Below are 25,201 nucleotides of genomic sequence, written 5' to 3' on the forward strand. Positions count from 1 at the left end.
CAGGTCAATTGGATCAAAAGAGGAAGGAAGGAGAAGTAAGGAAGAAGGAAGGAAAGAAGGAAGGATGGATGAAGGGAACACATTGGGTCAATTTGACCCAAAAGGAGGGTTAAAACAGAAAATGTGTGCAGGGTTTTTAGTGATGAGGTCTTACTTGGTCTGGTTTGACCAGAAGCTTGTGGTTGCCAACGCTAATAAAAATATGTTTTAGCATTTTTATTACTCTAATTGCCACTTGTGGTGACAGTTGTCCGGCAAAAAGCTACATATCATATTTCTAAAATGAGACTATAAAAACTTTTTTTCTCCAGAGTTTCAGAGTTTTTTCTTACAGGGCTAAGTTAAACAGTGTCACTTTCAAGTGCTTTTCTCTTGGCGAGGTGTGTGGCTTCGTTTTGCCACGTCGCCTCACTTCAGCTGACCATCAGGGGTTTTTTGACTGAGAGTCAAGTTGGCGGGCTGATCCTGTGGGCAGCCAAGAGGTGACTCCTTTGGCAGCAGCTCATCTGTTAAAATGTCTAGGGTGGGCCCCCGTCCCATGTCATTCCCAGTGAGCTCAGTCATGGGCACCGAAACCCTCTCACAAATGTGAAAAAAAAGAGAGGGCCGGATCACGTGGTGGTGTGGTGACCACTGAACTCCGCTGATCTCAATCAAGCACCTTTCTGGCAATTTGCACATTTCTTTCATATCCACGGCTGTTCTATATGCATCAGATATCATATCTCAGACCATGATTCATTGGCTGTTCATATCTCATCTTACTGTCTAATATCATGCCTCCAGTGTGCAACACTGCCTCTATCACCATTTCCTAGACAACACCTCCATCTTCCTTTATATCCTTTCAGGAAGATGTTTGCATTGTTTTATTGGTGACTGAGAGGCATTTAATTCATCCACTGTTGTTCAGAAGGAGCCACATTAAATAGAGCAAGAAGGCGAAGTGAGTGTGGTTGTTCTTGTCCAGCCGTAAAGCTGGATTTATTAGTGGCCTCTTTGTTTGCCCTGGTCTGGAAGACAGCTGGCAGCCGCCTATCTATTTGTGGTGAACATCTATTTCATTGTGCGAGGCGGGGAGGCAGCGTGAGGAGCAGTTGACATCATCTGCTGGTTCGGGACAGGGATGAGCGATAGTGATGAATATAATGTGTAAATATGAGAGGAGGGAAACCAAAGGATGGTTTTGTTATGGTAATGTTGTTATAGGTGCTGATTGAGTAGTGATAGGGCTCGTGTCTCTCTCTCTCTGTGTTTGCGCGCATGAGTCTGTTTCACGCATGTAAGTGGATGCGTGTGAGCAGCTGTATGCGTGCTGGAAACAAGATAGTGTGGTTTTTTTTTGTTGCAGCGCAGCTTTCTAAAATAATTACTGTGATATTGCTCATCGGAGCAGCATCAAAGAAGGCTAAATTTTATGCTATCTTAATTACCTCACTGACAATTAATAGGTTATTTTACTAATTTCATTCATTATAATCAAAATCAGGACCTGTATCTGGATCTGAACACGGCAGCTCCAGCATCTTATTTCCAGTTTAACCATCATGAAGCAGCAAAACAACAGAGCTATCAGAACTAGCACTCTGAGGGTTCATAAAATCCTTTAATCTTTCATTTATTACAATAAGTTAAGAAGATTATTATTCAACTATGGAAAAACCTCCAGGATAATCCCTTCTAAAAGAAATTTTGGCATGTATCTCAAACAAGCAGGGCTCTCCTTTAAGTGACCTGCCAACCTGGATCTATCTTCTAAACAAACCTCCAAGTTTGGTCACTGAAAAATAAAAGACAAGAGCAACACTTTAAATTAAAGAAAAAAAAATGAAAGAAGGAAATCTCACACTGATTCAAGTCTGCAGAGATAAACTGAATATTCAGGGACTTGTTTCTAGTTTTTAGAGGGATTAGCATGTTACATGCTGGGATCAGGGAAAGGAGGTGATGAATCTGTCAAGACAAGTTCCCAGCTCTAACTCTAATGTTTAGCTAATGATTGCCGGCTTAAGCTAAGAAAGAGAGCAAAAGAAATTGAGGAAATTACTTGTTAGCACGGTTTTGATACGTCCAGGACTCTGCATTCACCTACGACCGCTCTCTCAAATCTTCTCATCTAGATGAAAACATTCTCATTCAGCCCTCTTTCCTTTCTTCTTTCTCCTGGCCGAGTCTAATCTTGTAAGCCATTATTTTTCTATTTCCCCTCTCTGTCACTTTGCATTATTTTTGCTGCTGTAATTCCTATTCGTCCCTTCTGGAATCTTCCTGTCCTGCTTTGTCCTCAGGTCTAATCCGGACTTTCTGCCTGTTTTCAGTCCCCGGTCCCCATTCTCAGCGGGGTTCAGATGGAATAGCCATGCATGACGCCCCTTCTATGGCAACCACACCTCCACAGGAAGGCAACGGCGACTTTTCGGATGGGCAGAGAAGGCCTTTGAGAAGCTGGCAGCAGAAGTAAATCCCTCTCTAAGGAACAAGGAGAATTAGCAGGGAGCAGTGGACTAGGGATTTAACCCTACCCCTCTCCTTTGAAAGGCACAGTCAGTCCCACTCCTGCGGCTAGCCACAATCAAACAGAGGAGGAGTGGGGAGGTGGCAGTGGGGAGAGGAGAACACAAACTCCCTGAATGACACAAGCAGTGGATTGTGGAGGAGCCTAATCCCACTTTAATACCTTTCCAAGTTCAGCTGCTAAAGAATGCTCTTTAAAACAACACCACTGTGTGAGCAGTGAAGGTTGACCAGGGGGAGGCACGCCATTCAACCTCCCCAACATTACCTGATTAGTGGTTTGAGGACCGGGCCAGTGGGCCAGCATGCCAACGGGAGACAGAGGAGAGGATGTAAATGATGATTTGATTTTATATATAGAAAAAACACGGCCAGACTGGGGGTTCTGCTGATAACATTAGCCGGAAAGGAGATTTCACAGCTTTCTGTCAAGCTCTGCTGGGATATTAAAGATATAAAAGAAGTTGTAGGTGCAACTGGAATCAGACTTAAAGTGATTTAGGTGATCATTTACCACTTTCAGCCTCTACTTGATCCCAGTGACCCATCACACAAAGACCTGTATCCACCTTTAAAATCCACTTTCTGGGCGTTCAAGCTGCTTGGGTAACATGACTCCCAGTGTCGCGGAGGCAGCACCTTTGAGCCGGTCTGTTTAGAAAAGACACCACAAAGAGGACCACCAGCAAGACCAGCCCCAGAGCGTCCCATAGCCCTCGCTCTCCCTCCTCCCACACCTGAGCGCACAGATCAAGCGATGAGACCCCTCCTGTGTGGATCAATGGCCGCATCCTAAACAAGAGAGAACTGTCAATATTTACCCAGGCCTCCCTAGAACTGGACTCATAAATGAAAAAAAAAGAGTCCATCTCAGCACATACACCTCCCTCCCACAGGATTCATTACGTCCCTCTTTTTAATCCTGTGTCCACATACCTGTAATCCCTCGTCTGTCCTTTCTTGTGTTATCTATGGTCGTCTCTGCCTCCCCGAGACAGATTATCACACTGTTGAGGCTTGTAACACTACGAGCTGTGTTTTTAGCAAATGCAAGACAAAAAAAAAAAGAGCACCACGAAGAGGACAAAAGCCAACAGGGACCGACAGTTATTTGTCTGATGAACACTTCAGCCGGGCCAAGTGCAGCTGAGAGACTTCGCCCTCTTTGCTGCTCTTCTTCTCCCCCCCCCCCCCCCCCCCTCCACAGCCTCTTCCCAGGCACTTTGCAGAACTGCACTCTCCCTTTGAACAGATTATAGCCAACTTAAAGTGTGACAACATCTTAAGCTCTCACCACATGTTGCCAATGATTTCCCTTCTACAGACATTACATTTAATGCTTCTGCAGCAGTGATAAGCATCAGGAGGACTGGGTGGGATAAAAGAAGCCCGAAGAATAAGAGAGAGAGAGAAGGGGTGGGGAGGGGGCTGGGGGCGAAGGGGCACGGAGCTGCTTATGGCTCTTGATAATCATGCTACATTTAGCAACACGTGCAACAGTCTCACCTACTCTCCTTTTGCTATTGAACAACGCTTGGAGAAATACCATAACAATTTAGGGAAGAATAGCCGGGGCTATTATGTCACCGCATCCCTTCAAAGACAAGAAGGGATGAGGATTATCCAGGCAGCAGCTGTAAGCTATTACTTTGAAGATAGGCCCTCGTGTTTGGGCAGGAAACGTGTGGCCATGCCAATCATAGCTGAGGTGAGAGATGAGGCCTGGGAGGCAGGTCAGAGGAGGGCCTCCGCTCCGCTCCGGACAGGATGAAGGCCATGTGGAGCCATCGATCAGCTGCGCACGCTCTGAGTTTCCTTTTTTTTTTTCACTGGCTCCATCTCGGATACGGCTACATCTGGGATCAAACAGGAATTTGGAAGGTTTCTTTGTGATCGGATGCAGGAGTTAAACAAACTGTTTGACATTCTGGCAAATAAACCGTCTCGCTGAGAGTTATATGAGAAGATCAATACCACTTCCACATATGTCAGCTAATGCTGCTTATCTTAGGAACCACATCTCTCTCATTTGTCTCTGGTAAATATTAATATTTTAAACAGGCGCTTGACACTTTTTTTTCTATCCTTGTTTTTAATTTGTTACCTTATGTGCAATAATGTTATCTGGTGATGAATGGTTATATGTTATTTTTGAGTTCCAACATAATTTTGTTGTAGCAATACAATGACAAATAGCTAAACATCCTATGTCCTATAGCTGGTTATCTTAGGTTATCAAGATTTAAAAAAAAAAAAAATGAAAACAGGTATGTTAAAAACTTCTATCCAATAGCTCCACTTTTTTCACATTTGTGTAGTAAACGCAAGAGCAGCTGGTTAGCTTAGCTTCACATAAAGACTGATGATGTGTAGACAGCTAGCCTGGCTCTGTCCTAGCAGCAGCAGCATTAAAACTACCTGCTAAACCAGAAATAGTCTGGCACAATAGTCTGGCTCAATTTGAAACCACAAGTTGTCATTTTTATAGCTTGATTTTTGTACACATAAAAACAAACATGCTGTAACATGTACGTTTTACAGAAGCTGACTGGCTGCTGAATGAGGTTTATCTTTGCCTAATATAATTTTATCATCTAACTCATGGTATAAAATCACAGTTCCTTAAGCGACAAAAAATCTTTCTTTTAAGTCCACATAGCTCAAAGAGCCATTTTCAACAAAAAGCCTGCATGCATTTAATGAACGGCTCATTTCTTGTCCAAATTTTCAGGTGGAATCTTGTTCTGTTTGTTGTCTGGAATGACAACAAACAGATCTGTCTCACACCAGAGGCACCAGAGGTCTCCTAACTGTTGGGCGCTCTCATGAGACACGCCTCAGTATGTGAAAATTGGTTCTTACCAACAGTATCAAGAGATTCAGTCAAAGAGGAAAACATTTGATGCCCAGATGTTTTGGATGAACGACGGCAAACCTTTTCAACTTTGTCTCAACATCAGGAAAATTACTTTGCTATGCACGGTCCTGTTGTCCTCTTCATGCAGCAGACACTACATGTTGACCACAATGGCCTAAAAATAGCAATCTGGATTCAGCCAGTGTGAGTGTTTGATTGCTTGCAGAGGGGCTGATGAGGAAAGTAGACCCCAAAAGAAAGTTGTGCTTTTAACAGGGGATATTTGCATATTTAAATAACTCCAGCTAAGGCACATCCTCGTCTATCATTCCTCTGTGAGGTTAAAACAAACTTTCAAGCCTGCCTGAATAGTAAAGTGCACAAAAAAGTAGTAGTGATAATACTGTCTTCATAAATGATCTCAGTAGCTGACCTTGTTTCATAGTATCAGCATTTCTCTTTGGAGCATAGATTCATGGAGAGTAATGAAGCCAAATAAAAAGTGCCATCCTTCCGCTCCCAAGGGCCAGCTCCAGTCAGCTCTAAAAGCTGCTTAATCACCATCTCGTGCTTACTACATTAGCATAATAATGGCCTTTAAATTGAGGCTCTTTGTTTTTTAATTAAACTCCCAGCAGGTAAAAGTAAAACACATTAACGGGAGATGTGTACACCGCTAATGGCCCAAAGGTGCCTTCTTCATCACACAGCTCTGGCCACAGGGTTCTGCGCGTTCCCCGCACTTGAGTGCAGCACCGGCTGCCTGCGAGCTCACAGGGGAGGAAGGAGACGAGCTGATTGCACTTGGCACGGTGAAGATAATAGCCAAGACGTTTTCGTATACGCGTTTAGTGTATATGCATGTGCACCTGCATCTCAGAGGGAGCACACTTAGTAATAGCTGCTGAACAGAGCTATAGTGAATCTATAAAAAGATGCTGGTTACAGTTAGTCTGCGGCCGAGTGTCTCCGGGATCATCTATCCCACACGTCCGCTATTGTGAAAATAAATACGGCCACTTCATTTCTACGGCAGCATGAGCTCCTATGTGCTGGAATGTGCAGCTCCTCTGACCAGTCCCCGGCCAGACACACATCCCAGTCATTTTTGTACATAACACTGTACTGCACAGCTGCACAAAGAAATCCAAACCCCTAAGTCGTTATTCAAATGATCTCATTCCAGGGGTTGTGTGTTTCACAGATTACTTGACACTGGAAATACAGTTCAGAAGGAATGCGGTGTTTATGTGTATTCTGAGTCTAAAACATGCAAATATATATACACACACACAAATATATATATATATATACACCGTAAAGCAAATGTTTCTGATGGTCAGCACTGTACTAATATGAGAAAAAACACATAATGCTAAATACAATCAATACTGCATCATCATACAAAGCTCTAAAAAAACAACAGCAGTATGCTGAGAATTATCTTGCAGCATCAAGCGCCCCAATGCTTCTCCTTTGCATGTATCTGCTAATGAGTCACTGGGGAAACAGCATGGAAATAATCCCCCCCGCCCTCCCTCAGCCACACAGGTAGAACAAAGCTCATGGAGTGAAAAGGACAGTGTATTGGGCAGCAGAGGAGGCTAAGTACACATCTAAATACAAGAGTAAGCAGGCAGGCACACATGATGCTGTTTGGACAGCTGGTGTTCCTGAGTATGTAAAATGAGTGCAACATCACATTTAGACTCAGTTTTTAGAGCTCAGAACAAATAGTGGTTGCATTCACTGTGCAATAACACCAGTGAGGAAATTATGATTGTAAAGATGTGCGTTTTTTTTATTATTTTTTTAATTTTGGCTGTTTTCCTGCATTTTTTTTTTTACCTGTTCTTAAAGCCGAGTTGATCCTTGAACAAATAAATTAGGAGGTTGTGAATTACAAGGCTGCTATAAAGTGCTTAGCTCGGCCTTTCGTTTCTCCAGTAAGCTGTTTGCGAGGCCCATCACCGCTGGAGATGTGACATGTTTACAACACGCTCCCTGTAAAAGCAAAGAACCAAAGCCTGGGATAGCTCCCATTAAAAATCTCATGCACCCATTTAATATATTTTAATAATAATTCTATGGGTGTCTGTTTGTCCAACCCTTCCAAGTTAATCTGTGTGAGGTGGAGCAGAGCCCACTATTAAGGGGCTTGGCCCGCTCGACGAGCCACCACAAGTGATTGCCGCTTCTGAAAGAGCTGGGAGAGCAAAAAGAGTGATGGCTACAATAAGTGTAATGGCTATCACATGTTATACAGCCATGGCTGGCTATAACTGCCCACAGATACACAGGTTTATTCTGTGTTTTTATTTTCAGTTTTTTTTTCAAAGGGTTGACTCAAGAGTTCACTACAAATCAGCGCGCATGTGTCACTTCTGGAGAAATAAAAACAGCAACGATCTCACGTCACAATCGAATCACAATGAGTGGGATTAAAATAAAAAGACTAGATTAAATCGTGACGTGGAAAAATGCGCAAAGCTTTGACCGGAGCTCAGATACTTTACTTTCTTTATTGTAAGAAAATAAATGGACTCATCTTACAGATCCAGCGCTGGAATGGTTAAAAAACAACATTTGGATTGGAGGGCTTTATAATTACTATTGACCCAGAGGTTCTGGGTCTAAGAAATAAAACAAACAGTAATATGAGGTGTTCTAAAGCACAAGTCTGCAAATATGCAAAGACAGGGTCTGGTGGAGAGCATCACGCTTTGGCTTCTTTTCTCCGTTCCTAATCTGTGGGCCTACACAATATTAAGACGGCTTTGGAGCCACTTGTGACCCAGCTGTGCACTAATGAAAAATTCCACAGCTCTGTGCAGAGGCCAATGGAGCTTGACCCCTTTCCACCCTGAACCAAGCAATGTCCATCTTGAGGAGTTTACCAGGCCTGAAAGATACTGGATTAATAGGCAGAAAAAGAGAAAGAGAGACAATCTGGGAAAGACGGAAAAAAAAAGGCACTTGTGTGTTTCCCCCCCTTTCTGCCCGTCCTCCAATCTTCAGTATATTGGTGAGAAGTAAAGTGTTTGCCCAGGTTTTAATGGACAGAGATGATCTGGAGGATCATTGTGATGGAGACAGGTTGCATGAGGGGTGAGGTGGGGTGGGTTGGGGAGGGGGGATCTGTTTACTTACCAGAGATTCAGTCTAAGCCCAAAATTAGTTTGGAGGGAGAGAATGTGAGGCAACCAGGAATTAGACGTTGTTCACATGATCCGGATTCATGTGTTTGTGATCCTGCTGCCATTGATTCTCTCTGCGCGTCTTCACCAAGACTAAAGTCAGCAGCTATAGAAGCTGCTATCAAAGGAGGAGGACGGTGAAGAGTCCACTCACTGGATGAGGATATACAGTTTGCAATTATAGAGTAATGTACACAGTGTTCACTGCCCTGATATGTCAATAAGCAAGGGTAGTTTTTATTAGGATGTATATGTTTAGGTCTGGCCTGTCTTTCATTATCATTATATACTTTTTTTTTGGCATTTATTTATCCAAACCTCCCAGATCAGCCACCCACTTATCTCCTGTAGTTCAGCCACACGGATATACATAGCCACGCAGATAACATCCAGGAAAATAGACAAGGAGTGGAATGAAAATGGGGCAGAGAAAAGTTTTTAAAAATGACTGTATGTATGTATGTATGTATGAATGAATGTATGCTCTATTTCCGTTTTCATCACAAATAAACTCACAATATTCTTCCTGATTTTTTCAACCATTATTTTTACAGAAAATACCAAAACATTGAAAATATAGTACGGCCGAAAATCTGAGGATAGTAGCATCTGAGAGACTGCAGCAGGAGGATACGTCATATACATTTCACCCTGCAACCTTAACTATCAACTTAAATCCTTTATCAGAACAAAACGATAATATATTGCATCCCTCTAGGATGGCAACATATCTAAATCATCGATGCTCTCAATTTGCCAGACACTTTAAAGATGGCTCCACCTATATTATCCTTGAGGGAATAGATTACGGATCTAAATAAGGGCGGAAGGGGAAGGGGGTTAGAGAAAATGTAGAAAGGAAAGCAAATGAAAAATAAACATTGTTATTGAAAGACAGGATGCTTTAAGACCCGGGGGCCAGGGATTAACATTCAGATTAGCATTCAAATAATATATTTGAATTTCTGATCAGCAATCCTCTTCAAAGAGCTAAATCCCAAGATTAGCAGGTGTTATGCTAAAAAGCTGTGTTTTTTTGTCGGGAACGTAGCTACACTAGCCAAACAAATATGTCTTTGAGTGTGAAGGGCTGGCATGGATGTATGGCTGTAACCATGGCGACTGGCTGGTAGTTAGGAGCCTTGGAGAGGGGTGCAGTGTTGGAATGTGTCAAACAGACAGAGGGGCGCACATACACCGCAGAGCAAACCAAAAACCTGCTGTTTCACTAAAGACCATCAGCTACATTATTGAGACCACCTACAAATTCCAGGGGGCTGAGGGTCGACAGGGAGAGGAAAGTCATTTTGAATCGTCATTATTATTATTTTTTAATACACTCTCTCCCAATTGGTTTGATTTAAGAGTGTCTGGCTGAGAGAGTCAAACATAAAAGTGATGAATTTATATTAGAAGAATAAAAAAGTGATCTGCAGCCCCACTGAAGATTCACACTGTGTTCACCAAAATGCCAAATGCTCCATTTTACCCGCCACAGGTCTCCCTTTAGTTACCTTGGACACAATGAAATAAGATTGAAATATTTGTAATATACAACTCTGCCAGGACACGGAGCAGTGATAGAAGAAGTCATCCAGTCATGCACACACTTCTCTGCAGTCATATCTATTTCTATTTTACATTCAATCTTGGCACTTGGAGTTTTTTGTTCAGTTCCTGCATAAAAGCACTTTCCGTTTTTATATTCGCACATATTCACAGACGCAGGACCAATAATTGTTTTGTTTGACGTACATTGTAAAACCGCATATTAACCCTTAATACTGTCTACAAACAGGGAGTGGTGGAACTACATTTATTTGTTGAAGTCATTTCCATTTGACGACACTTTTGCACCTGTTTTATCCCACTACAACTTTAGTTCATCTTTATTTGATCAGATTTGAAACATTTTTTTCATTATCTGAACTACTCAACAGCATATTATTTAAGTAATTAAACATTTGATATTTTAGTTAAAATATGTATACATTTTCAAATGGCATTTTCTTTGCAGGAGATTTTTTTTACCACTCACTTCGGTAATGGTTGTAAATATTTACAGTTTATAAAAGTTCAAATTTGAAATCATAGATAACAATGATAACAATGTTATATATATATATATAGTATATGGTTCTGTCGGTTGGTCCTATATCTAAAATATGTAAAATAAAATTGTTGTTTCACTTTTTAGTTTTTAAAAAACACCTGCGGCTCCAAACAGTTCTGTGGATGATTTCATCATTGTTATCTATGATGTACATTCCACACCAGGTACAAATAACTCAAAAAGAACAATAAATGAATTGTCTGGACTTGCTGCAACCTGTGTTGTGTACGTGCATGTTTGTGTCTTTAATCTTGAAAGGGAAATTCTCTCTCCATTGTAGCAGCTAAAGTTACTGTGAAACTATTTTGTTCATGTCTAAGTCTAAGTATTCAAGCATGCATTTTGCCCCAGGAGGTCTGGCAGAGGAGTTTGTCTGATGCCTTCTCTGCTCCTTTTCTCTACTTTTCTCTGCGTTTCCCACACACACACACATACACAAACACACACTGAGCATTTCTCTGTCATGTGTTTGGCGGAGTGTAAAATCTCATCTCTCCAGCTGGAAGAGAACAGGTTCGACAAAATTCCCTTTTCTCCACGTGGAGCCTTAAAGGCAGAATGGAATGGTGAAGCATGGCACGGCACGTCTGGTCTCTCCACACACACACACACACCAACCGACAGTGTATCTGCATGGCCCCGCGGCGCCTACCTGGAGACAGCTCGCTGGTGGTGCCGCAGCGCTTCAGTGACTGCATTATGACCCTTAGAAGAGCACTGACATGGTTTGTTTTCCCTTTGCTTTAGCTCAGGACTCAATAAATTGACACTGCATTGTAATGGAGTGCAGGGAGATACAGGTGCCTCCACTCCGACCACTCCGACATGCGAGGCCTGCTCAGACCGCCTCATATGTATTCTCCAGGGAGCGTGATGCGGCAGCAGCTGTAGTTATGCATATTTGGCTGTGAACAAGGCCGATGGCACCGGTGCCCCTGCCACTCATTGTACACATGACTGGGCCGATATGGATCCTTATTTGTCTTCAGCTGCAATGACAATGTCTGCCGCCACGGTGACACCCGTGGTCAGCCCTCTCAGCGAGCAAAAAGGTTTGTATTCACCCACCAATTTTACACTCTCTTTAGGGCCAGGAGTGTCTTTGTGTGGCGGGGAGCAGCCCCATTCTCTCTGGATGTCTGAAAAAAGCAGCTGTTTCTATAATGCTGTGGCAGCACTTTATGCTGCAGAATGATAAATGAAGGGGAAGAGGCAGAGCTGAGGTGCAGCTGAAACACAGCACACACGCAGAAACAATGGCAGAGGAGGGTCCATGCACTACATGGATATGCTCTCTACGCCTCTCTCTTTCAGCTCTGCTGCCCTACAACGGAAGAAAGGGGGAACTCCTCAGACTGCAGTTCTGAGAAAAATGAGTATTTTTGTTGTCCGGTCAACTGTATTGAAAATGTATTCTGAAAACTGTTCAAATCCTTGCTTTTGCAAGTAGTAGTCCAGCTGTGTCAAAATATTTAACACAATCTTAACATTGTGCCCTTATTTCAGAGTTACCTCTGTCTGTGCATTGAGGCAAAAAATAACAATGCACAACGCAAGAAGGGGGAAACTCCCATTGGTTCTAAAATGGTGGTAGCCTGTTGTACAGTAGTGTTGAGCATTCTAGACACAGATAGAAAAGGGTAACTCATGTTACGGTGTTCTCGCGTTGTTGAGTAGTTCTATCCACCTTTTTCCGAAAGTCAAAAACGTAAGCTGGTTTTGCTCTTCCGGTGGAATTTTATGTTTATGTTTCCATGGTTTCAGTAGTCACGGTAAATGCATGGATTTTAATTTTTTTTTTTCAATGAAAATCTGTAAAACACATGGATCATCACACCAGCTTTTAACAATGGATATCACACAAATTGACATCCGTGTTAAAAGCCAGCGTTAATAGATCCATGCGTTTACCGCAACTATGACAGCGACTGAAAACCATGGAAACGTAAACGTACAATTCCACCGGAAATGCAAAACCATCTTCTGAGTTTTGACCATAGATAACGTTCAGAAACTTGCGGATACACAGACAGAATAAGGTAACTCATGTTACTGTGTTCTCTTGTTGTTTCACCGCCGTTTTTGGGAGTTACTGTGAAAACCACCCACAAATATAAATAAATAAACCAAATAAGATAATGTTGGTCATGATCAAGATATTTATCCACATGATGTAGCAGACCTAAAAATGACAAAATCTCATTTTTGACAAAAAAATGAGTTACCCCCTTCTTGCATTGTAGGGCAGTCTGCCTCCCTGTTGCTTACATACACACACACACACACACACACACACACACACATACACTCTCTCTGTGCAGGTTAGCCTCCTGCAGCTCAGCCATAGCCAGAGGTGATGTGAGCGTGTTGCAGCAGGAGGGGCTAACAGACCGACACGTCCCACCAGTCCCGCTGCAGACCCAGGGGGACTGAGAGGCTGCTGTGTCCCCGTCCCACCGGGACCTGTCGCTCCTCTGTCCTCGGGGCAGTCATCTTCCTTTCCACCACCGACCTAATGACAGAGCCCCGAGGCCTCATCACTCCACCCCCCACCAACCTCCAACCCCCCCCTCCTCTCCTCCTCCTCCCAGCTCCACGCTTTCTCTCTCCCTGTTGTCCTACCCAGGTGCCTGTCAGAGGGGTGTCAGCTCCGCGACTGGTGTAGCTGTCCACATAAAGGCCTCCCCCCCTCGCCTCCCCCCTCCCCATGGCCCCGGGCTCAGTCTTTCATTTTGAAGTGGCGCAGGCCAGCTCTGCACCAGCCTGGGCCCTCGGCCTGCAGCCTGCTCCATTGTTGTGCCTCAGAGAAAGACTATTATTTCAACTCAATTTACTGTGAGTAAACACTGAGTGATAAGGCCCCCTGTCCTATTCCTCACACACACACACACACACACACACACACACACACGCTCCTCTGATCTCTCCCTCCCTGACCGTGGGCTGTAATATACACTGCCAACAAATCACTGCTCTCAGCCCATTGCTATCACTGGCTTTAGAATGGAGCTTACTAATTCACTTTCCAACACAGATCAGAGGACAGGCCTCATGTGTTTCAGAATATGGCTCCAACACCGAGTGGCATTTAAGGGGCTTGTGGCCCTACGGTGGACTGTTATAAATTTAAAGCAACAGCACTGGAACATCTTTACCACGCTATACGCATGCTAAAACTGCAAATGATCAGATATACATATGCAAAGATCTAAACTGTGAAACACTGCTGCGACACTTTATTAAAACAGAGCATTTTAATCAGTTTCGGCATCAGTAATATCAAAGACGAGTCATATGATGAATGTGCTCGTCGCCTCGGATAGATCAGCTGGAGCTGGGAATAATCAGGACGGTAGCTTTTTGTGTTTCCCAGACAATGGGCGCTGCTGCAGAGTGACTCACGGTGTCAGGAAGCAGAGCCAGCGTGGCCAAGTGTATAGTTAGAGTACATGACCGAGGTGGAACTTTTCACAGACAAATGTGATGCGTTTCAGCCTGCAGAGCCTCACAAACAAAAGCCGTTCGCTTCTGTTTTTCATTGTTTCACCGCAGAAAAACCCCTCCATCCCTCTTCCGCGTGAGGAACTGTACTATGTCTTAATTACGCAGAATTATCAGCCGGCTTTAAATAGCAGTCGTTTGCACTGTCTCCGCCTTATGTGGCTAATATAATTATTCGGGAGCCTACTTTATCTTAGGCAGAAAGAGGCTGACACAGTAGCACAAACTAATGTGATAAAAGCTTAGCATATCACGGCTTGATTCGAGGATTTTAAAGGTAAGTGTTTATGACAAGGTAATAATGCCTCATGCAAACGGCTGGCCTGTAAATTGGTTAGTTAGGGCATGATGGATGAGGGGGAGCCTAACCTTATTTCCAATAGAGCCTCTTGATTTCTAGAGCTGAGGATAATGAATTTGATTTAATTAGACCATCCCTCATCTAATTAAGAGTGGGAGAAATCTGACCCTGTGTGTAGTCTTAAAACAGACAGCACTTTGAACCATATGGACATATCTAAACAATCACTGCAAATGAAGTGTTTTGGAAGAGAAGAGGGGAAAAAAAAGTTGTCACATTGGCCACAATTGCTCATTATCTGACCCATCCTTCATGAAATAAGTAACAAAAATGGTAATCAATTTAAAAAAAATGATTATTGTGTGGAATAAAAACAAACTATCAGCCCATTATGAATGGAGTTGAGAAAATGGGACTAGGGATTAGGTAACAGCCGTAAAGGTCCAATTAAAGTAGTGATTCATCATCAGATTATTAATGAAGCTTGTGAGGGTCCTCTGTAGTATTGGTAATGGGCTGCTTGGTCTACCCCCCCCCCCCCCAAACCCTCTGGGTAGACCTTCTCCTTACACTGCCAAGGTAATCTCTTTAAAGGCCAAGGAGACCCGGCCCTCCAGCTCCCCAAAGGCATCCTTTACGTTGCTCCCACCACCACCTGCTATACTCGCGCTTCACCTCACAGGCTTGACAACTCTCATTATGACTCCAACTTTTCTAGGCTTCACCTTAGAGAGAGAGAGAGAGAGAAAAAAAAACAACTCCCTCAACTTGATCATTCTGACAGCCCAGGGTGTTGTATTTGTCATCCTGCGACTAACTGGACGTGCTTGCGAGGTGCCGGGGATCTGAGGAGAAATGATGTAAAGTTGGTCTTGTCCAGAGACGGATCTTTGAAGCTGCTTTTGATGAGGACGAGGAGCGTGGGTGTGGGTCAGATCGGCCATTATAACTGCATATGCTAGAAAGCCCTCACAATACTTATCATTGACAGTCCATCTCCTAATGCCCCTGGTATAAGCTCACAATACACATCCCCATAGATGCTTAGGTAGCCAACACACCGCAGATCCAATTACCTGTAATACACACTTCAGTTTATCTCACTCCCAGTCATTATCTAAATTGCCGACATATTATTAGGATACCTGCTTGAGAAGTGTGTGTGTTTCTCTTTGTCTCCTAATAGGGCCCGAAGGGAGTGTTGTTTTGTATGTAACCCTCTGTAGGCTGTAAAGGAATGGGCTTTAGAACCATTTTCCAAAACAGAGGCATGCGGGGAAGCACAGAACACTTCACCATTATGCACCAAACACAAACGCATCTGTCATGACACGGTGAGTGGTAGAATCAGGAGATTAATTATGTGATTGTAGAGAGAGAGAGGAGCCCGGGCCCTCAGTCAGATCGCTCCCTCATTACATTACCCCCCCCCCCGGCCTCCAGAGGAAGCCAATTGACTTCAGAGGCTCATGGCTCCTCCACAGAAGATCTAGTCTGATTGAGAAGTGTGACAACTATTAACAGTTGAATCCTCTCGGCCCCAGTGGTGGAGTTACTCTTGTGTGACTCAGGCAGGTCACAATTAAACCGCCAAGCTTAACGGTTTCATGGTGATTTGGGAGTCACTTTCACACTCCTGCATCCCGGCGAATGAAGAAGATGTGTATGTAAATGTTGGCTTTTAATTGACACTTGTCTCCTGAATCCTCTTTCGTGGTAGCCGCTCGGCAGTTATACGGCTCCCTCCCTCCACTCGGAAATCTGGTTCCCCAGTGAAATCTGGAGTCAGGAGTGAACTCAGAGAAAGCAAATTCCTGAAAAACCATGGATAATCATGGAGCATTTTATTTGAAATGAAACTGCTTTTAAAAGCACTTGAGTACATTGCTTTTGACCGCCAAAATTCCTCTTAAGATCATAGATATTAGGAAAAAAAATAATACTTTAAGAGGGAAAGCTGAATGTCTTGCCATTGCATCTACAGTTTGTGGAAGGGCTCTCCTTCTATCTTTGCTTCAACAGTCACTATGTTTTGTTTGATGTTGGCACTTATTTAATGAGCAGACTGTCACACAAGCCCCACAAAGGGAGAACTGGAGGCCAATCACACCTCAGATCATTCAAATCATGTCCATGCAAGTGAGATGTATACTCTTGACACTGGCCGCTCCTCCGAGGGCCGTATACTATGCAATTGCTGAATAGCCGCGGCTGAAAATGTCTCATCCATAGGGACGCTCACAAGCAATAACACGCCATATGAGAGACAGACAGCTAGATTGAATAGAGAGACAGCTAGACAGGCAGAGATCAAGTCCAATCCCGCTCCCATCATCTGGCTGTACATTCGCAGGTCAGGCTTAGCTAATCTAATTCCTTGGGCTTTCCCACAAAAAGCCAAGTGCCACTCAGGAGAAGTGCCAGAAAGAGAGAGGAGAGAGGGGTTAGGGAGTGGGGTGGATGTGGAGAGGGCTGCTGGTGCTGCTGCTGCTGGTGGAGGAGGAGGAGGAGGTGGTGGTGGTGGGCTTGAATAATTATGAATCAGGGAGCTTAACCTTCTGGGGAGTTAATTTGAAGAGCACTGGGGACAGGGGAGTGGGACTCTTTATTTCCCTGGGGTGCCCCTAATGCCATTGTGAGGGAATGGAGAGATCAGGACACGCAGCAATATCGTGTCTGTTAGCCACCATATGACGAGCTGACCCCGGAGCCGCCGCACAATCACACCTGCCGTCATCAGGGCTAATTTGTTAAACATATCAATAGCGCTCTGCTGGTCCTTTCTCTGCCACACCGGACCATTGATTCAGCCGCCGCCGCGCTGACTGACAACACCCGACCCCCTTGACTTTGCACCCCCCATCCCCTCACTCTGCCGACAGACACATCAAATCACTTACAATTTACGAGCTGTACGTGTTTTTTTTGTTTTCAAAGAAATGTACAAGAAAGAAACTGATATGATGATGATTAAAGAGCAAATAAATCAATCAGTTTAATAACCGTTGGCAGCAATTATCTGTCAATCTGCACTTTTATTACACCTACTAAAAAGACTGTTTACACACATGCCAGCCCACATGCACACACACACACACACACACACACACACATAAAGGACGAGGGAAGACAAAGAGGGGATAGAGACACAAACCGAGGGTTAGATAAATCACAGCATGCAAAGAAATGATACTTTGCAGCCCTTGGCTCTGCGAGGGCCGCAAGCTGGAATTCTTTTATTTGGAGCGAGCGGGGCCCCTGTCCCAGGCTCTCACTATAGGAGACTCTCCTGTCATGTTTGCAACCATGGAGGTTTGAGAGACTGGCTGGCTAGCTGCTGGCTGGCTGGCTGGCAGAAAGAGCCTGTTGTGTGGCTGTGGCAGCGGCGGCGGCGGCGGCAGCAGCAGCAGCAGCAGCCTATGGCAGCGCAGACCTCCACATCTGGATCCAGTTTGCTGGGAGCACATTCAGACAGGCCCCGACTCTGCCAAGGGGAATCTCAGCCCTTTGATTCCTTCTCCCATGGTCTGCTCTAATTGTCATCCCTCATTACTTTAGTCAAAGGTGGAGGGATGAATCATAAACTATTACGGAGAAATGACATTTCCTGCTCCGAGAGAAATCCTCCTCAGCTCTCGCTCCCCCACTCATCTCCGCTGATAAGGACAATGAATTTTATACACGGCCGGACTGCAAACATCTCTCATCTCCGCTCATGTAATCAAGGTTTAACTGAGAGGGTCTGTGTTCTCCTGAAACCACAGATGATGCAATAGACGAAAGGGGGCGAGAGCTGCAGCTGATTTGATGACAGTCCTCACTTAGAGCGGGGATCTCTGCTGTCAGGAACGTCTTTGCAAAACAATAAGTCCATGCTGAAACCCGGCTTTACCAGTAGCAATTGAAGGAATTACCGCAAATAGGAGCAACATGTTTTTTTTTTGTTGTATAACTAGAGAAAAAGGAGTTATACAGGGAGTTTCCTAAAGAGCTTTTTCTGTGTGACTCATCAGATACAGTTCAAGTCTGAAATAAGAGTCTCATAATTAATTGCTTATTGAGAGAGAATTATAGTGGGGTTTAATGAGCACGCAGCATCTTCAGAGGCTTTTTAAACACTTTCTCGTTGTAAATAAATCTGATTTGCATAATGAGACAGCAACGCGTTGCATCTCCAGACCTTAAACTGGACAAACAGTTGTTGTGTCTAACCCTGTCAATCAAAACCGCCACAACCCATTAATCATCGCACCTCATGCGCCAATTATAAAAATTCCTACAGTTTTATTTGGACAAACATCAAAAGCACATCAAAAGATTGCGTCAACCGACTGAAGAGTAGTCAAGACAAGATTAGTAATGTCATTTAATTATCGTAAAAAAAAAAACTCTTTTAAAATATCTCTCTTAAAGATAGCAGTTAGATACCAGCTGAACAAAGCAGCATTAATGTGTCATAACAAATATATAATAGAGTAATTTGTGGTTTCTCTCCTCACAACAACAGTCGGGTCTAGTTGATAATCAGGCCAGTAATGACAGCTATGTGTCTGTGCACAGCGCGTGGCCCCGAGTGAGAACAGGTTTCGTTCCTCTTAAGTAGAACGTAGAGGCGGGGCCACCTTACCTACACTGCCTTTGATATATTCCTTGTTTGTTTTGGAAACTCAGTGATGTGAGAATATGTCCCGTCCCGTTTTAGTGCGTCTGAGTTGTGCGATGTGCCCTGTTCATTACCCCTGAAAGTGGAATGTAGCCTCCGCTGTGCTCTCTGACACATGACAGCGTCTGTCTGTCATTCAGTCATTGGACGGTCGGGAGGTGAGGTGTCGACAGATCGCTCAATCCTTTTTTAAAGGGGATACTTTTATTCCTATCTGAAACAGAGAGGAAGTAGTGTTGCGGAATAAAGCGCTTCCCTCAGTCAAAGCTTTTCTCATCCAGGATCAAGTTTCAGCATCGTGTACTACTCACTGTACATTTGCAGGAATACTGAATGGTTCAGAGAGATGTGTATCAGCCCCTTCTCTCTTACGCTGCTTTGTATCTTCTTTTTTATAGCGGTCATCATTCACTCACCACCAGCTAGATGAGCCATTTTTCCAACTGAATGCTAAAGCCTACCATCAGATTATGCAGTCTCTGATTACAGCACTAATTGTGCACGTCCACTTAAGAAGCTGACAGCATGGCGAATGAGGAGGCTTGCAGGCCTCTGCGGCACGACACTCATCCATCACGGCCTAACCGATTGCATCCCTCTGAAGGCTCAACACGCTAACACCATTAGCTCTACTGCTGGGCATCTAACTAGCACATCACTCACACGGCTACATGCTAACAGCATTACGGCTAATGCTGCCCCTCTAACTAACACATCCGTCATAGGGCTGGAAATCCTACGGCTCTCTCCGGGAACACAGGGAACCGCACTGTCTCTTGCAGACAATCACCCGCATTATTTTGCCTCTGTTACTTTGGTTGCTCTGCTGCTAATACCCTCATTTGTCTCCGAAGATGCCGAATGCCACTGAAAGAAAGTTGTTTTGATTCCGTTTGGCTCTGCCCACCACAACAGATCTGGGTGTATGGTTGAATATGCATGCCTCTGTGAAGGGAGCCATTCAAATCGGATTATGATTTCATATTTCACAAAGACAGTACACCACTAGGATGATTTTTAATTAGAACCAGAATCAGTAAAAAGAATGGGGCATAGAGACAATAAAATGAGGAATGCATTCATCCATGGGATGATTCTCTAGCTTTATTTAAGATCTGTGCCAATGTGCTAACAGCATTAATGAAGTTATAAAGAATTATGAGGGGAAATCAAATTTGCCTCGCCACTTGAGCGCCACTAAAATGCCAAACAATAAACTACCAGATTGCAAATTAGATCAGTAAAAATATCAAACACATTGCGGTGCAGGAAAATCCATAATTGCATTTAGTGCCTGGCCTCTCCTGGGGGAAGAGACACTAAAGATCATCAGCAGGCTACACGGGAGCCGCTATTGACAGAGCGGTAAAAATCGACAGGCTAACTAAATAAACACTCCAGGCTCCATTAAATATTCAACGACTGAGATTTGACAGTCTAGCGTGCCTGCCTCTCCCCATCCCCTCCATTGGCTTCTCTCTGCAGCACATCTTCTCCCTGTCTTCCCTCCTCCTGTACCCTCCTCCTCCTCCTCTCCCCTGTGACTCCTGACAGCAATAAATGATGCAGTGCCTGAGGGCGCTGCTCCAGTGGGAGACCTGGGAGGATAGAGCAGGAGAGCAAAAGAAATAAAGGGAGAGACAGCCTATGACCAATGGCCATTAACCAAGGACTGAGACAGGGCCCTATGACATCCACTGACACCCCACCCCCTCAACACACTCTCATTCTCTCAGGCAGACTCACACGTGCACAAACACTGTTACAAACCTGAAACGCCACAGCCTCCGCTCACAATTTTCTTGTTTATGTTCTAATACCACAAAGACAGCTGAGCCCAAAAAGCTCTGTGTATATATACGAGTGTAGAAAGCTGGTTTTCCGCTCTCATCCTGCCAACTTAATCACAATCAAACAGTTTATCCAGTGTGTTTGGAATAAAAGCGGTACTACCTAGAAGGAGGTGAAAAACCCCTCCACTCCATTCACACGCCATGTAAAGCTCCTGCAGCCCCCTGACAAGATCATATGCATTCATCTGCCGTGGCGAGCCGAGCAAGGTTATGCAAATGAGAGATGACAGTGTTATTGTGTGAGGAATATCAATGGAGTAATTACTGTTCCATGTCGGGCTATTGGCCCTCCGCTGCTGCGCCCAGCCAGCGCGCTTCATTTCTCAGCAGCCGTCTCAGGGGAGAGATGAGCGGCGTGCTCTGGAGAGCAGAGCTAATAATGGCAGCTCGGATACAGGCAAGGCTTAGACGAGCCCCGGGGTCCTGAGCTGCAGACTGCTAAACGTTGCAGGGGTCTCAGGAGAGCCCCCCAGCAAAGATGAAATGATTAAAAAACCACCCAACCTGACTGACAAGCTGACCAGCCACCTATAACTCTTCGTGCGGTGGGTCAAAATCACCGGCGCTCGCTTCAATCATAACAGCAGGCGACCTTTTCGGACATTAGCCGTCTGCCTGACAATGATTCTTATAGTCGAGATTGAGCAAAAGACGCAGAAAAAAGGGCAATATTGGGAGATGAGACGACACATACCGAGACAAACCACCCACAAGTTTAAAATGAATCTCACGAACTGACAGGATTTGTTAAGTTATCAAAAAATACAAAAGCAAAGATAGAAATAGATAAATACAAAATGATCCTGTAAGTACTTTGCTGCTCTGACACAGTTTGCAATCAAAATGATCTGCTCTGAATTCTTTTTTAGTGTCTTGGCAGGCGTCCAATGAGCAAACTCCTTTGGCATGTAAACTGTCATCAAATTTAAAGCTCAAATTTGTTGGGGTGTTTAACAAAGCGTTCTCCTTAACGTACAAAAGTGGCAGCTGCATGTAATGTGTCAACTTTATCATCTTTTACACGTGAGGGATTGTCTAATAAATAAAAATGCTGAGCGGCCACAAGTTCACTCGGTGGAGAGAAGGCAGGGCAAAGAGAAACTTCAAAGAGTCAAAGGCTGGTACAGAGCCTGGAGCTGTGAATTAACATACCAAGCAGGGAGGAATGTTTCTCCCACACACCTTAGTGAGGCAGCAACCTAATCTGGAAAAAAAAAAGAGTCCAATTCTGCGATTATGTATTTGTCCATAACTCAGACAAATAAATCATAGCTACGATACATGACCACTGAATTTTATCTGCATTCGTGGCAGCTAAGATACTAAATGTTCAGATATCACATTCTATAAAGTAAACTGATACAATATTTAGGGACTGTGTGAAAATTATTAGGGAGACAGCGGGGTTGTGGTATGCATTATTTGACTTTTTGCTAAAGGGAGAATTTTCTGACTCTTTTTCGGTAGAGGAGCAGAGGGCTTTTTATTTTTTTCATCATCGCATATTTATATTTTATTTCAATGTTCCCTCGCAGATTAATTATAAGAAAAAGAATTAAACGACAATAATGAAAATTATTATCCCATTAACATACTAAGGTTATTACATGGAGAGTATTCCAGGTTTTTTTTTCTAAGCCAAGGGGAGGATCCAGATAAAATATTAATAACACCTACAAGAGTACTTTCTTAAAGAAGTGAAATGTTTGAAGGAAATGTTCAAAACCCCCCCCGCCCACACACACTCTACACCACTAATTTGATAAAATGTTCCTCAAAGCTTTATAGCAACAATGTACAAAGTACAGATCTTTTTTTTTCTTCTTTTTTTTTCCAAAACACATAGAAATCACACAACTTTAAATACAACTATCTGCGTCTTGTAATATCTGTGTCATGATCTGGGGCGTTGAGCTCACAAGACAGGGGCCGGATGAAAAAGGAGCTTCATGCGTTGCACTTGTACCTTCACACCATTCATTTCCAGGTCAGGTGCACCTCTTGCACCGTTCAGACACCTCATACATCTTGCAGGCAAGCACCAGCTTATCTCCATACTTATCTCCCAAGTAATAATTCCCACTTAAAGCTGTAGCCTCAAGCAAATGACCGGACAGGACGGGAATGGCAGGCCCGGGCGGTGTGGGAGTGGGAGTGGGAGTGGTGTGTACCGCCTAGATTTGAACGTGAACTCAGGAGAAAACACAACAAAACAAATAAATCATTTAACTTCCCTTAAGTCAAAAAACTGGAATTGATTTATACTTTCTGCCCATGGAGAAATCTGGCGCTGAACTGCGGGTTGGGGTGGAGGGAATTTATGGGCATTTGTGAACATACCCAGGTAAAGCAGTCAACTCAATCAGCCCATTCCCGGCCGACGAGCACCAGAGAGCCCAGGCTGAGCCGTATACACAAGACTCTTGACTATGACGCTAACATACTTTTCCTCGAAAGACAGACAGAGGGGCTGCTGTGCAACCCCCAAACAGAAATTCTCTGAGAATGAAAGCGTCAAACACGATTTTCATCCGATCCGCGTCTTATTTCAGCCCTGGATCAGAAAGAAAATAAAACACAAGCAATATAAAGTGCCAAAAAAAGAGACCTAGAGTATATTTTTGGTGTGGAATATGAAATGCTCCTCTCCCTTCCTCACTGCTGTTGTTCTTTTGACTTAACAGGCCTGTGTTTTGGGGCTTGGTGGCTGTTTCTCACAGCAACAAAGAACAGAGACCTCTCTACCTCTCCCTGACATGGTTTCTTCATGTCATAAATACAATTGTATGACTAACTGGCTGCTTTTGTTTATTATTCCTGTTTCTTTGCTTAATGCCCTTTCAACAGAGCTTTGATCCTGCTAACCTTATGGATCCTCACCATAAACACTTACCTTCTCAAGACGTTTTTATCACCCCGAGGCTCGATGCCAGGCATCTGCACGGAAGTGAAGCAACAGATAAAGTTGCCAGTTACCAGCGGGAGGACAACAGACTCACTGAGTGAAATGTTTTAAAGCTCCTGCATCAACCTCTGGTTCTGGTTCTGGTTCTGGTTCTGGTTCTGGTCTGCTGTGGGCTGTATAGATCTGGCATGAAGACATCATGCGTGTCTTTTTTAATCTATTCTGCTGTTTTAACATGTGACCGTCTTAGTTTAGTTAATAAAATAACCACAAACCCTCATGTTTTGGATTGCAACACACAACACTGATGTCATCACTTCACCACGTGAACATCACGTTATTCCAGTCCAGACTGGGTGAAGCAAAACTGATGCCGATATTTTACCAAATAAAATCAAAATTCATGCTACTTTTGGTAAAATACTGACTGACGACTCAAGATTTAAGATTAGCCTTTAAACACAAACCCTGCAAGCCTGTGTCTTCATACGAACACACAAACCACCCGCAAACACTCAGTTGCTGCCAGTGATGTCTCTGTGAGCAGGAGACCACAGGAATTGTTTATCACTGCAGATCAGAGTGACTAATCAGAAGCAGGCTGTTTCTTCTTGAACCTGAGGTCGAGATGTTTCCTCATCCACACCGAGACACGAACGTGCTGCAGCATGATCTACGCCTCTCCTCCTCCTCTTCCTCCTCCTCCTCCACCTCACCAATCCAGACCTCAGCTCCAAAACCAAAAAGGACAATCTGTGATGTTCTGCGATCGAGAGCGAGACGACAAAAAAAAATCCCTGCTGAGGGGTAGCAGAACGCGGGGAACCGTGTCTTACTCAAGACAAATGTTCCCTTTCGTTCTGGTTTATTTATCCCACCCTTAATCTTAATAATTAGCAGATAATGCATATTCTTTCCACTCTCCTCTGTCAGCCATGAGTTCATACTTAAGTGTATCAAAGTCACAAACAAATAATTATGGTAAGTAAAACTAAGGATAACCAGAAAGAAGGAACTTAATGTGATTGCTGGGCAAACTAAGAGTTTCCATTGGGATTTGCCAAAGTACCATTAAATGTTATGGGAACATCAAGGCCCAGAGAGCATGTTGGTCAGCACAGTGGGAGTATGACATCTTACACTGTGCAGGGCCTCATTCTGGACCATGCAGACAGCTTCAAAAGAACTTAATCGTCAGGAAAAACAGTCTGTAGGCCGAAAACCACACGGCAAAAGCACCACTCGCAACGAGATAAATGTTTAACTGACTCACCCTTGGAGAGAGCGTAACGCTTCA

At 43.9% G+C, this 25,201-nt stretch overlaps 1 protein-coding gene across 5 annotated transcripts in view; it reads right to left on the reverse strand.

The window, feature by feature from the left end:
• Positions 1–25,201, reverse strand: part of lmx1bb (LIM homeobox transcription factor 1, beta b) — a 63,617-nt gene that overhangs the window by 8,074 nt on the left and 30,342 nt on the right. The window lies entirely within an intron of this gene.

Source organism: Trachurus japonicus, chromosome 9 (genome assembly GCF_045865225.1).
Source record: "Trachurus japonicus isolate A0001 chromosome 9, Traja_1.0".
In the NCBI taxonomy this organism is placed as follows: domain Eukaryota; kingdom Metazoa; phylum Chordata; class Actinopteri; order Carangiformes; family Carangidae; genus Trachurus; species Trachurus japonicus.